This window comes from Rhinolophus sinicus, chromosome 11 (assembly GCF_057876585.1).
Source record: "Rhinolophus sinicus isolate RSI-liver-muscle chromosome 11, RSI-T2T, whole genome shotgun sequence".
NCBI lineage: Eukaryota > Metazoa > Chordata > Mammalia > Chiroptera > Rhinolophidae > Rhinolophus > Rhinolophus sinicus.
Genome location: NC_142511.1, coordinates 9,561,961 through 9,572,323, shown reverse-complemented (window position 1 = coordinate 9,572,323; position 10,363 = coordinate 9,561,961). Strand labels below are relative to the sequence as shown.

At 46.7% G+C, this 10,363-nt stretch overlaps 1 protein-coding gene across 5 annotated transcripts in view; it reads right to left on the bottom strand.

The window, feature by feature from the left end:
• Positions 1-6,973: 6,973 nt before the first annotated feature.
• Positions 6,974-10,363, bottom strand: part of RALGPS2 (Ral GEF with PH domain and SH3 binding motif 2) — a 134,078-nt gene continuing 130,688 nt past the window's right edge. For 4 of the 5 annotated variants that reach the window (XR_016022737.1, XR_016022739.1, XR_016022741.1 and 1 more), the window contains 2 exons: positions 8,889-10,122; positions 6,974-7,072 (listed from right to left, as the gene is read on the bottom strand). The gene's annotated coding sequence lies outside the window, so the exon portion shown is untranslated. The remainder of the gene's footprint in view (positions 7,073-8,888; positions 10,123-10,363) is intronic. The other variant, XR_016022738.1, reaches the window with a different exon arrangement.

Below are 10,363 nucleotides of genomic sequence, written 5' to 3'. Positions count from 1 at the left end.
CGGGCTGAGGGCAGCCAGTGAGGACCCAGGGCCCTTTTCAGAACTGGACGTGGGAGGAAATCGGGGTAGCGAAGATGATGAGTTCTGTTCTGGGTATCCCAAGCTACTTTAAGTAAGAAAGCTACCTTTATATCAGTAAACAGCTTCAGTGCAATTTGCTCTGTTGCAAAAAATAAATAAATAAATAAATAAATAAAAAATTAGGACATGCAGAAAACTAAGTGAATAAAAATTCTCTTAATTCTGCTACAGAGATAGTCAATTAACTTATTGGTTAATGCTCTTCCAGATATGTTTTCTGTGACATACAATTTTTAAAAACATAATTAGGAATAGAGGATAATGCTGCTTTAAAATCTTTCAATGCTCAGCTATGCCCTAAAACAATATGATCAGAAGTGCTGGGGGCGGGGTGGGGTGGGCATCCGTGTCATTTAAAGCTTCCAGGACAGCCCTAACTCAGAGCCAGCCCAGCGTGGAGAAGAAACACCCTAGAGACAAGATAGTGCAAGACAGGAGAGCGCAGGCAACCCCTTCTCCCCCCACTGTTGATTCCAGGCTGTTCCTGAAGAAAGAACCCAATATGTACACAATAACAAGAGTCAGTAACCAGAAGGCGTCTGAGATTTCTGCCTAATGCAGACCCAATCATGATTCAAAGAGGTGAGGAAAGGACAGCACTTTTAGCTATTCTGCTGGAACTCAATCGCTGCTTCACCCAGGGGACCGACAGATGGTGAGGAGACCCTTGAGTAGTCAGAGCAATACACTAACACCTCGAGACTCGAGACTTGGGCTCCACAGCTGCTCCTGAGTACTGAGGAAGCTGGTGGCCACAGGGCAAGGTTAAGTTCAGGTACCAGCAAGAAAGGATTATAAACTCTGGGAACTGGCCTTTACCTTCTTAGAGAAAGGAGGTGAGCAGGGAAAAGGGCGCCTCCGATTCACACTAGAGTCTGAGTCCAAGAATTGTAAACATGGAGAGGTTGCCAAATCTCACTCTAAATATATCCCAGTGATCTCATGTTTTCATATGCAGTGGAATAAAAAGAGGCATTTTAATTCATCTTGGATGACAGCATCTTGAGCTTTTATGGGCGTCTCATGAAGTATTAGTTCAACCAAGAGCTGCAGTCGATATTTCAACCATTTAAAGTCACCACAACACGCACATTAAATGCACTGGATGACCATCATTTATCTTCTTGCAAGTTGGACCCTCAAATGTATTCCTGAGTATCAGCAACAAACCCTGCCCACCAAGCCATGGGGAAAGTTCCAACCAAAGATCCTCTGAGGGGAGCCAGCCAGGCTTTGGAGGGAGCAGCACATATTCTGAGGTGATTAACGGTTCGGTTTTGGCTTCTTCATCCACATGAGTCTCATCTGTTATTCGTTTCCTCTTTGGCCAAAGGGACCACATGCGATGTCCCAAAAGAGAGGCTGGAAACTTTTCGGAAAGCACTTTTAGGTGAAGCCCAGTGAAAGGGCAAAAGAAGCTTCACTCCTTTTATGGCCGTATCTCACTATGAGAGAGGGAGGGAGGGAGAGAGAGGAGAGAGCGGGGGGGGGGGGGGGGGGGGGGGGGGGGGGGGGGGGGAGGGGAGAGAGAGGGAGAGAATATCTGTTCTCCGGACATCTGTGGAGCCTGTATGTTCCTCAGCCCTAGCTAAGAGGAACGAAGAGCTGATCCTAAAACTGGGGACCTTCTTAGTGACCCTTGGGGTGACAGGACCACCCAGCACCCCACCCCCACCCCCAGCTTGCTTTCATCCCCTCTAGAGTCTGTGCTCCTGCCCTGTCTGTGCATAAATCACACAGCAGGGTAGCTCGGAAACATGACGAATACCCTGGCAGGCTTCTGCTTGCAGAGACAGGGGGAGGAGAGGGAATCTAAAGTAACCAGGCCTTGGCTGGAAGTGCGGCCAGAATTTAGTGTTCCTGGAGCTGGCCCCGCTGCTCAGACAGAAGCTGCCAGGGGTCTTCCCTGGGGGCAACCCCGGGGCTCCGCGCTCCAGAGGAGAGAACTTTGGTGTCTGTCAAGAATATTACTCAGAAACTCTTGGACACTTCTGAGCCCCCACGGTGAGCAGGCGACGGGATGTGGGGGAAGTGTGGCCTCAGCTGGGATGGCCCTTGTAACAGCCACAGGTTCGAATGCTGCTGTGTTCACGGGGAGTTCTCCCCGAGGTGCTATGGGGGGTGCCCGTGTGTGTGCACAGTGGGGGCTGGTGAAGCAAGACAGCCCACCCACCCCTTCTGAGGACCCAGCTCGTGGGCATCTGCAGCCCTCAGGTTTGGAGCCTGCTCAGTGCTGGAGTTGCTAGTGTCTCCCTGTCTCGGTTTCCTAGTTTCTCCAGTCCCCTGGGTTCATTGGCAGCAGGTTGAAGCCCTGCTGCAATGACTGAGGAATGACTGCTGGGCCCTCCCCACCAGGGACTGCCCAGTAGGCCATGCCAGGGGGCCTAGGCCTCACCCTCCTGCCTACTCCGTCCGCTGGACTCCGAAGCCTGTCCCAGCCTCACTGCAGGAGGCTCCTTCCTGAGTGTCCAAGCTCTTCTGTCAGGTGCCACAGTCAGGACTGCACGTGACTCAGCTCAGGCTCTGCGGAGTGTCAGTTTAGAGATTCTTTCTGTTTTGTGTTGTTCTTGAGAGTCATGAAGAGATTATTCCAGCAGCCAGATGAGGGACTCTAGGCACTTGCGTGCAGTGGGGGGCCCCACAGAGGTGCTTCCTTTGAGAGGAGCTCTGGAAGGGGTCTGGCCTCAGCTGCACAGGCTCTGAGCACAGGCTGAGGGGCTGCCTCCCTAAAACCGTTAGTCATGTCAAAATATTCACTCCTCTCTCCAAAACTTCCTCGATACTTGAAAGCATTTTTTAATTAAAATCTTTTCTTTTAAAGGGAAGAAGCACTGTGAGACCCTCACTGCAAGAAAACAGCTACTGCCATCTACCCCCCACCTCCCAAAAACCCCCTCCTGACCTCCGTGTCATCCTCTCAGCTCCTGGTGGAGCAATCAGCTTTCCTTGGGCCAGGGGGCAGGGGCAGATCACCAAATCAGGCCTCCTCCAGGGGTGTCCTGTCACCAAAGCCACACTAAGGCAAATCCATTTCTCATTAGGAGAAAATAAAACTCGCAAGTGACATCAACTGAAAAATGTTCTCTGCGAGCAAGTTATTTCCATTTAAAGCTAAGCCCATGACAGCTGGTGACTTCTAATGGAAAGTAAAATTTGCTGGGATGAATTACTATCAAACCACTTGAGATTTTGTGTTTTTAATTTTCCTTTTTGGAGAAAGGCAATGCTTTGGAATCCAAAAAAGCAGATGAGGAATGGAAAGGTCTGGTCTTGTCTCTAATTGTGGCCTTAAAAGACCCAGACCATCCTCAGCAAAACCATGCTCCAACATCTGGGTATATTAGTTTCCTTTACCCTTTACTTGAAACTCACTTAATAAGCTGCTTAGAAAACAAACCTCTGTCCCACCGTTCATTTAGACTCCACAGCAAAACAGCTCACATGTACTGAACACTTTCCACCATTTCCCACTTAATAGAAAATGTCTTGTAGGAAAGAACTCAGTGGGTATTTGTCCTGGACTAAGTGTGTCCTCCCCAAATTCATATTTTGAAACCCTAACTCCCAGCGTGATGGTACTTGGAGGAACAAACTGTGGGAGATGAATGAGGTTTATCGAGGTCATGAGAGTGGGGCCCATGTGATGAGATTAGTACCCTTTTAAGAAGAGGGAGAGACCAGATATCTCTCCCCCACCCCCATGATATGAACACATAGCAAGAAGACGACTGTCACACTCAGCACTGTTTTTTTGGATATGTCTCCTTGGGCAAGGGAACCAAACGAAAAAAAATAAACAAATGGGACCACATCAAACTAAAAAGTTTTTGCACAGTGAGGGAAACCATCCACAAAATGAAAAGACAACCTACTGAATGGGAGAAGATATTCACCAATGATACATTAGGTAACAGGTTAATATACATAATATGTAAGGAACTCATACAACTTAACACCCAAAACACAAACAATCCAACTGAAAAAAACGGGCGGAGATCCTGAACAGACCTTTCTCCAAAGAGGACAGTTAAGAGTCATAGGCAATTCAACTCCAACCTACTTTTCCAACTTTATGTACTGCCATTTCTCAACGTGAACTCTTCCCAGCCTCAACTCCATCCATCCACTTCTTGCTTTCAGTTCCCCTCTGGCCCTAACTCCTGTCCACACATAAATCTCCCCTCTTCCAGCCAGCCTCCCCCGGCCTCTCTAGGCCTCAGTGCAGTGCTTCTCCCTCTGACATGCAGACCTTTCCTGGCCCAGCAGGTGCACGTGGTGCTAACTGCTCTGGGTTTTGTATTTGGAGACTGTAAAACTCCAGGGGCCAGATCCAGCACAGGGCAAGGCCCACAGGGAGGCTCTGGCCTGGCACAGCCACTGGGAAAAAATAATTACAAGCGCATGTTGACAGCATGTAAATTTCTTCTGCTAGAAGCCGTCATTAGCAAGAATCATTAAAACAGGAAGCTGCTGGGTTGTTCTTTCTTTGAGTCACATAATAAATCACATTATTTGCCGAGCTTTTGTGCTGCTGGCGCTGGGCACCAAAACTGCATGTTGTAGCTGAAAGCCAGGGGCCCCTGGGGTGGGGGCGGGCCAGTCAGAGCTTGGATCCTGGCTCCACCCTTTGCTGAATGACTAGGCACATTTCTTAACCTCTCTGACTTTTCCTGTTGTAATTTGGGAAGAATTATCCCTACCTCCTAAGGTTATTACAGGAATAAATGTGATACTCTGTATAAAATGAGTAAGGTTATAACCAAGGCATCAGTGATTATATGAATCAAATCGCTAAGTTTTTGTGAAATGCACTGGGAACGTAGAATAGTGTCTGTGGGGACACAGTGAGGAGACACAGGGCAGGACTAGGAGGGCAGGCAGGAGGCCGGCTGCTTAGTCACCTCTGCCTGGGGTGGGTTTGGGCTCCAGGTGCAGGGACCCGGTGATGGCAAGGCAGTTGTCCCCGGACAGGGAAATGTGTCTTTTCTTCCCAGCGACCTCCTTTGTCTGACCTCAACTGCTGGATGACACATTGCCTGCCTCATGCAGGTGGTCACTCACCAGGCATTGGGTTGTTCCCAGCTTCTTTGTTGCTTCTTCTCATGTTCCCACGAGACTGTGAGAGCCCTCGGTCAGGACCTGGCACAGAGCAGGGGTTCAGCACATTGTGGTTTTTACTGGATGTCCCCAAGTACACACATTCCAATAAAAGACTTCTTCCTAGACCGACTTGCTACCCATCAAATGGATAAGCACGATACTGCAGGGAAGTCACTGGCAGAGGTTCAAGGGGCTGCTTTTCTTCAGCTCCGGAGACGTGCTGTGGGTTTTATTTTTGACAGCAATTCCACAGCTCAGGGAAGAACAACAAGCACAAAAGAGAACTTGATTTGATTCGAGCAAGACTCTTGGCTTTGTTTGGCAGCTGTTTATTGGATACCATAGTAGCACGTTTCGCCCCAGGGTGGTGTGTGAGATGCCTCTGTGAGCCAGTAAGGGAGAATGGAAATGTCTGAGAGTAAAAGCCTAATTGTTTCAAGACACATCCAAACAAAAGCAAGGAGGAAAACAATCTAGTTGTGACTTCATGAGAATTCAGCATCGCTGAAGCTGGTTCTGTTAACAAAGGGAGAACAGGGACCTGAGGGGGCAGAGGGCCTGCTGATGGACACTGAATGGGCCCCAAGAGGTGGCCTGTGAGCCTCCCCGTTGACGCAGGAAGCAGCAGGAGCCGGTGTTCCATCTACCCAAGTAAAGGAACAGAATTTCCCTTTCAAGCAGAAGTGCTGCTGAAGGGGCTCAGGGGCAGAGGCTGCCTGGGCATTCTGGCCATGGGCAAGGGCCCAGCCTGGCCAGGGCTCCATGGCCTTGCCAGTGTACCCCCGTTTCTGGGTTGGGGGGTGGTTACATCTTTATGGCTTGTGGATGTTGCGTTTCCTCCCTTTAATAATAATAATAATTAAAAAAAATCACACCAGGAACCAGTATTTCTCTTGAGCCTGTTACTACCATCTAATAACTTTTAGAAATTAATATATCGGGGCACACAAACAGAAATCTTGAAAGAAATTTCTCTATTAAAGTATTTTTTCTAGCTACATTATTCCTTACCAGTGCACATAAGTCTTAAAGGTGGCCTGCTGGTTTTTTCTTTCTTCTTCGTTTTTTCTATCCCTTTGTCTCTCTCCTCTCCCTTTTCTCAATTTCTTTTTTTTTCTTCTCTTCCTTTTTTTCTCTTAAAAAAAAAAAAAAAGGGAGTACGATTAATATATTGAAGAAGTCTCCTAGGGCAGAACAAGGTAGTCACTAAGGACCAGCTCTTTCCATTGTTCCCTGCTGCTCTGCGAGGCACTGTTTGCTTCTGGACCAGTTTCCCTCTTGATCATAAAATGGGAGCCTCAGCTCCGGGTATCGCATTTAACACCCAGGTTGGTAAAGAAAACGAGTGGAGCAAATTGCTCACAAGACTATAGGGAGTGGTGAGGACTACGGTGGAGTGAATGGCCCTACTTGTCATTCAAACCATTTTTTCCCTGTTACTTCAAAATATAAATGCATCGCTGCAAGCAGCTGCAACAGTTATTGCTCCCATCTTGCAGAAGTCAGCACTGAGCTGCAGGAAGGCTGGATGATCGGCCGGAGACCAAACGAGGGTGAAGGCTGACCCCCACCCTGACCCTGACCCCGACCCCATCCCAGCCTCTGCTGCACCACAGCAGCTGGGGAACCTTGTTGCCGCCCAGCCCCGAGCTCGGCCTCCTCAGCAAGACCCCACACTTCCTCAGAGTGGGGGTGATACCTTCTCTTTCCTTGGCCCCCCATCACCCAGCACATAGAATCTGGTTCCTGATGGCACCCGGTCACAGTCACAGGGATAAAGCTGCACACTCACAACCCACGAGCTCCTCCGATGCTTCTTTCTGGTCCAGTTTCTAATGTCCAGGGGTTCTCAGTGTGGTCCGCACACCAGAGCATCCAAATCACCTGGGACCTTATTAGAAATGGGCATTTTTAGGCCCCACCTCAGACCCGCTGAATCAGACACTGTGGGGGTGCAACCTGGCAACTTCAGTTTTAACAAACCCTCCAGGGGATTCTGGTGCCCTCACAAGTTTGAAAGCCACTGTCCTATAGTCTCTGTAAGTGCTTAGAGACCAACAGTCTAAACACTGGTTTGCAGTCCTGGCTACACATTCACCTCATCTGGGGAGCTTTAACATTTTTTCATGCCTGGATTCCACCCCGCCCCAATTCTTACATAATTGGCCTGGTGTGCACCCCGGGCATTGGGATTTTTAAGTTCCCAGGATGATTCGAAATTGCAATTAAGACTGAGAACCACTGATCTAAATAAACATGAAGACAATTGTACTGCAAATGATTAAGTAGGAATCCAAAAGTGAGACACACACTGACCAAAAAAAAAAAAAAAAAAAAAAAGGCTACCATGAGAGCTTAGACAGTAAAAATAGAAGTGTAAGGGAAGAGATGATTTGGTTTAGACATTATTGGAGACATCCTGCTCCCATGATTTAAATGAGGCTGGCAATTAAGCCTCCTCTGGGAAAAAGTACATATTAATGGTTTCTAAATTGCTGCAGGTTAGTGTTACTTGAAAAGTCCTCTTTACCGTTTCAAAACACACACCCCACTGTTATGAAACACTCTCATTTTTCGATATATTGCCTTCCCTGTCCTTTCCCCCTTTCCGTGAGCTCAGAGGCAGTAGGTAAAATAAGCTTGAACTGTACCAGAGCCTCCAGTCATGGTCAGACACGAGGACGGGCCTCTAGGAAGCCCCCTTAACGCAGGCTTCCTGCCACCAGCTGGCTCGGAGAAAAAATGTGAAAATGGAATAGAAACCTCTTCTTAAAGAAGAAAACACATGATACCCGAAATCAGTCTTCCTTTTGGAGGGGAACAGTTTCAGTTTAGTAAAACTAAGGACGCACGCAGAATTTATGTTACCCAAGTGCCGCAAATTATGATCTGGAATGTAACAGAGAACTTTCTTTGCTGTATCACAGAACTGAAGGTCTCAATTCAAGGCACCAGGCCGTACCCCAGACTTCTCCTTATGTTGTCTATCCCAAAGACACAGGGAGATATGACCACACTCCAAAGTATAGTCATTTATCTTTCAAAATAGAAATTCTAAGCCCGTATTTGTATGGTTAAGATCTGTTAGTGTGATTTAGGCTGCATTGAGTCATAAGCATAGCTACTATAGAACTTACTGGTTGTCAGAGGTTCATCAATTGACTGACTGTGTTTATTATTAATTGCTTAAGATGCAAGACACTCAGTGAATCTCCAGGTTTTTCTTCCACACCTAATGGAAAAGGGTCCTGTTTTTACATTAACAAAAATATCTCGATTTCTAGCAATCAAAACCGCAGCTTGCTTGTCTTGCTTTCAGAACAGCTTAATATAGATGCTAAGTTTCTGAACCTAAACTGGATGAAAAACTTGGCTTTGACAATGAGGCAAGAACAGAGCAAATTCGGCAATTCTAGTTAAGCTTGGTCTCTGGACAAGTCAGCCCAAATCAAACTCAAATTTTAGTGTGTACCAGGCACCGTCCTGAGATTCTGATTTACCTACTCTGGGGTGGTGATCAGAAGTCATCATTTCAAACCAGCACCCAGCTGGGTGAAATACTGGTCTTAATAATCAACAATAAGTGGGGGTTCTTTCTTAGGTGGCTTTTCTTCATGTAGTTCTCAGTTCACTATGATTTAACTTTGCAAAGACCCCTTTCTCATTCTACTTAAAATTCCCCCTCCCCCTCATCCCACTCCCCGTACCGGAGTCCAGGAGCAGAACTCGTAGGCTACAGAGTGTACCGGCAATGCTTGCTGCCTGCTAGCCCTGCCCTCGCGGCCTCAGGTGTCCGAGCGAAGTTTAGCCTCACAGCTCTGTGAGGTGGGTTCTGTCAGCGTGTACATTTTAGAGATGAGGAACCTGAGAAGGAAGGTTAAGTCGTCTGCTCACGGCAGTGCTGCTAGAAAGCGATCCGGTGTTGGAAGTCTTCATTCTCAAGTTCTACAGACACACACGAGACACACACGATTGCCCTAAGACTGCCCAGTTGCTCTCCACGTGGCTTCACCTCTTATAGCCTCACCCGCATGCCTGAGGATTCCCATTTTTCCTGGCCTTGCTGTAACTGGTATTATCCGGTGCTCTATTTCTCCCCAGTTTTACAGAAACAATGTGACAGCTCTCTGATGATTTACTTTGCATTTCTCTACTCGCGAAGATGAGTATCTTTTCACAGATGAGCTGCATAGGCTTCCTTCTATAAACTGTCTATTCATATCGTTTAGCACATTTTTCTATCGAATAAATTTTCTTACTGTTTTGCAAAAATTCCTTGAATACTCTTGACATGAATCCTACATTTTATAAACACATATTTCCTCCCAATCTATCGCCTATTTGCAGCTAATATGACAACAGAATCATACTGAACAAACCATTAGAACTAGGTAAGAAAGCTCAATAAGGTTGTTGGTTATAAGTATTAACATATAAATCAAGAGCATTCCTACACACAAGTAATAACCAATTGGGAAACGTAACAGAAATAAGTCATGTTCACAGAAACAAAAACTAGTTTACCTGAAGTAAGTTAATAAAAGATGTATGAAACCAGTAGAAAATTGTAAAACATTATCGAGGGACATTAAAACCCTAAATAAATGGAGAGATAGTTCATGGCTCACAGACTAGAGGATGAACTTTTCAAAACTGTCAATTCTCAACTTGATCTATAAATTCAAAGTAATTCCAATAAAAATACCAATAGTTTTCACTGAATTTGTCACACTGATCACAGGGAACATGGAAGAGTTAAGAACAGCGAAGGCAAATGTGAAGAGCAATGTAATTACCTCACTGGATACTAAGACTTATCCAGCTCCATAGTAATGGAGCCAGCGTGGTACTGGTTCAGGGCCTAACGATGCACGAGACAGACGAGGGGACCCGGAAGCTGGGCATCCACATATGAAAAACTGATGGGAGACCAAGATGGCACTGTGTGAGGTAAAGAAAGACAGGTTGACCCTTTCAGAGAACTGTCACTCTTTTGGTTCCAGTACAGGGACAGTGAACAATTTTAAAGGCCACTAGAGAGGTGACAAAATTGCTGAAAACGGAGTCATGGTGTGTTCTGACATGGGGCATTCAGTCCTGTATGGAGGTCTCCCAAGCTCCTGGAGACAAGTTCACGTGCACTTCTTAGGTAGCGTATAACCATCCCAGCCAATGACTTACA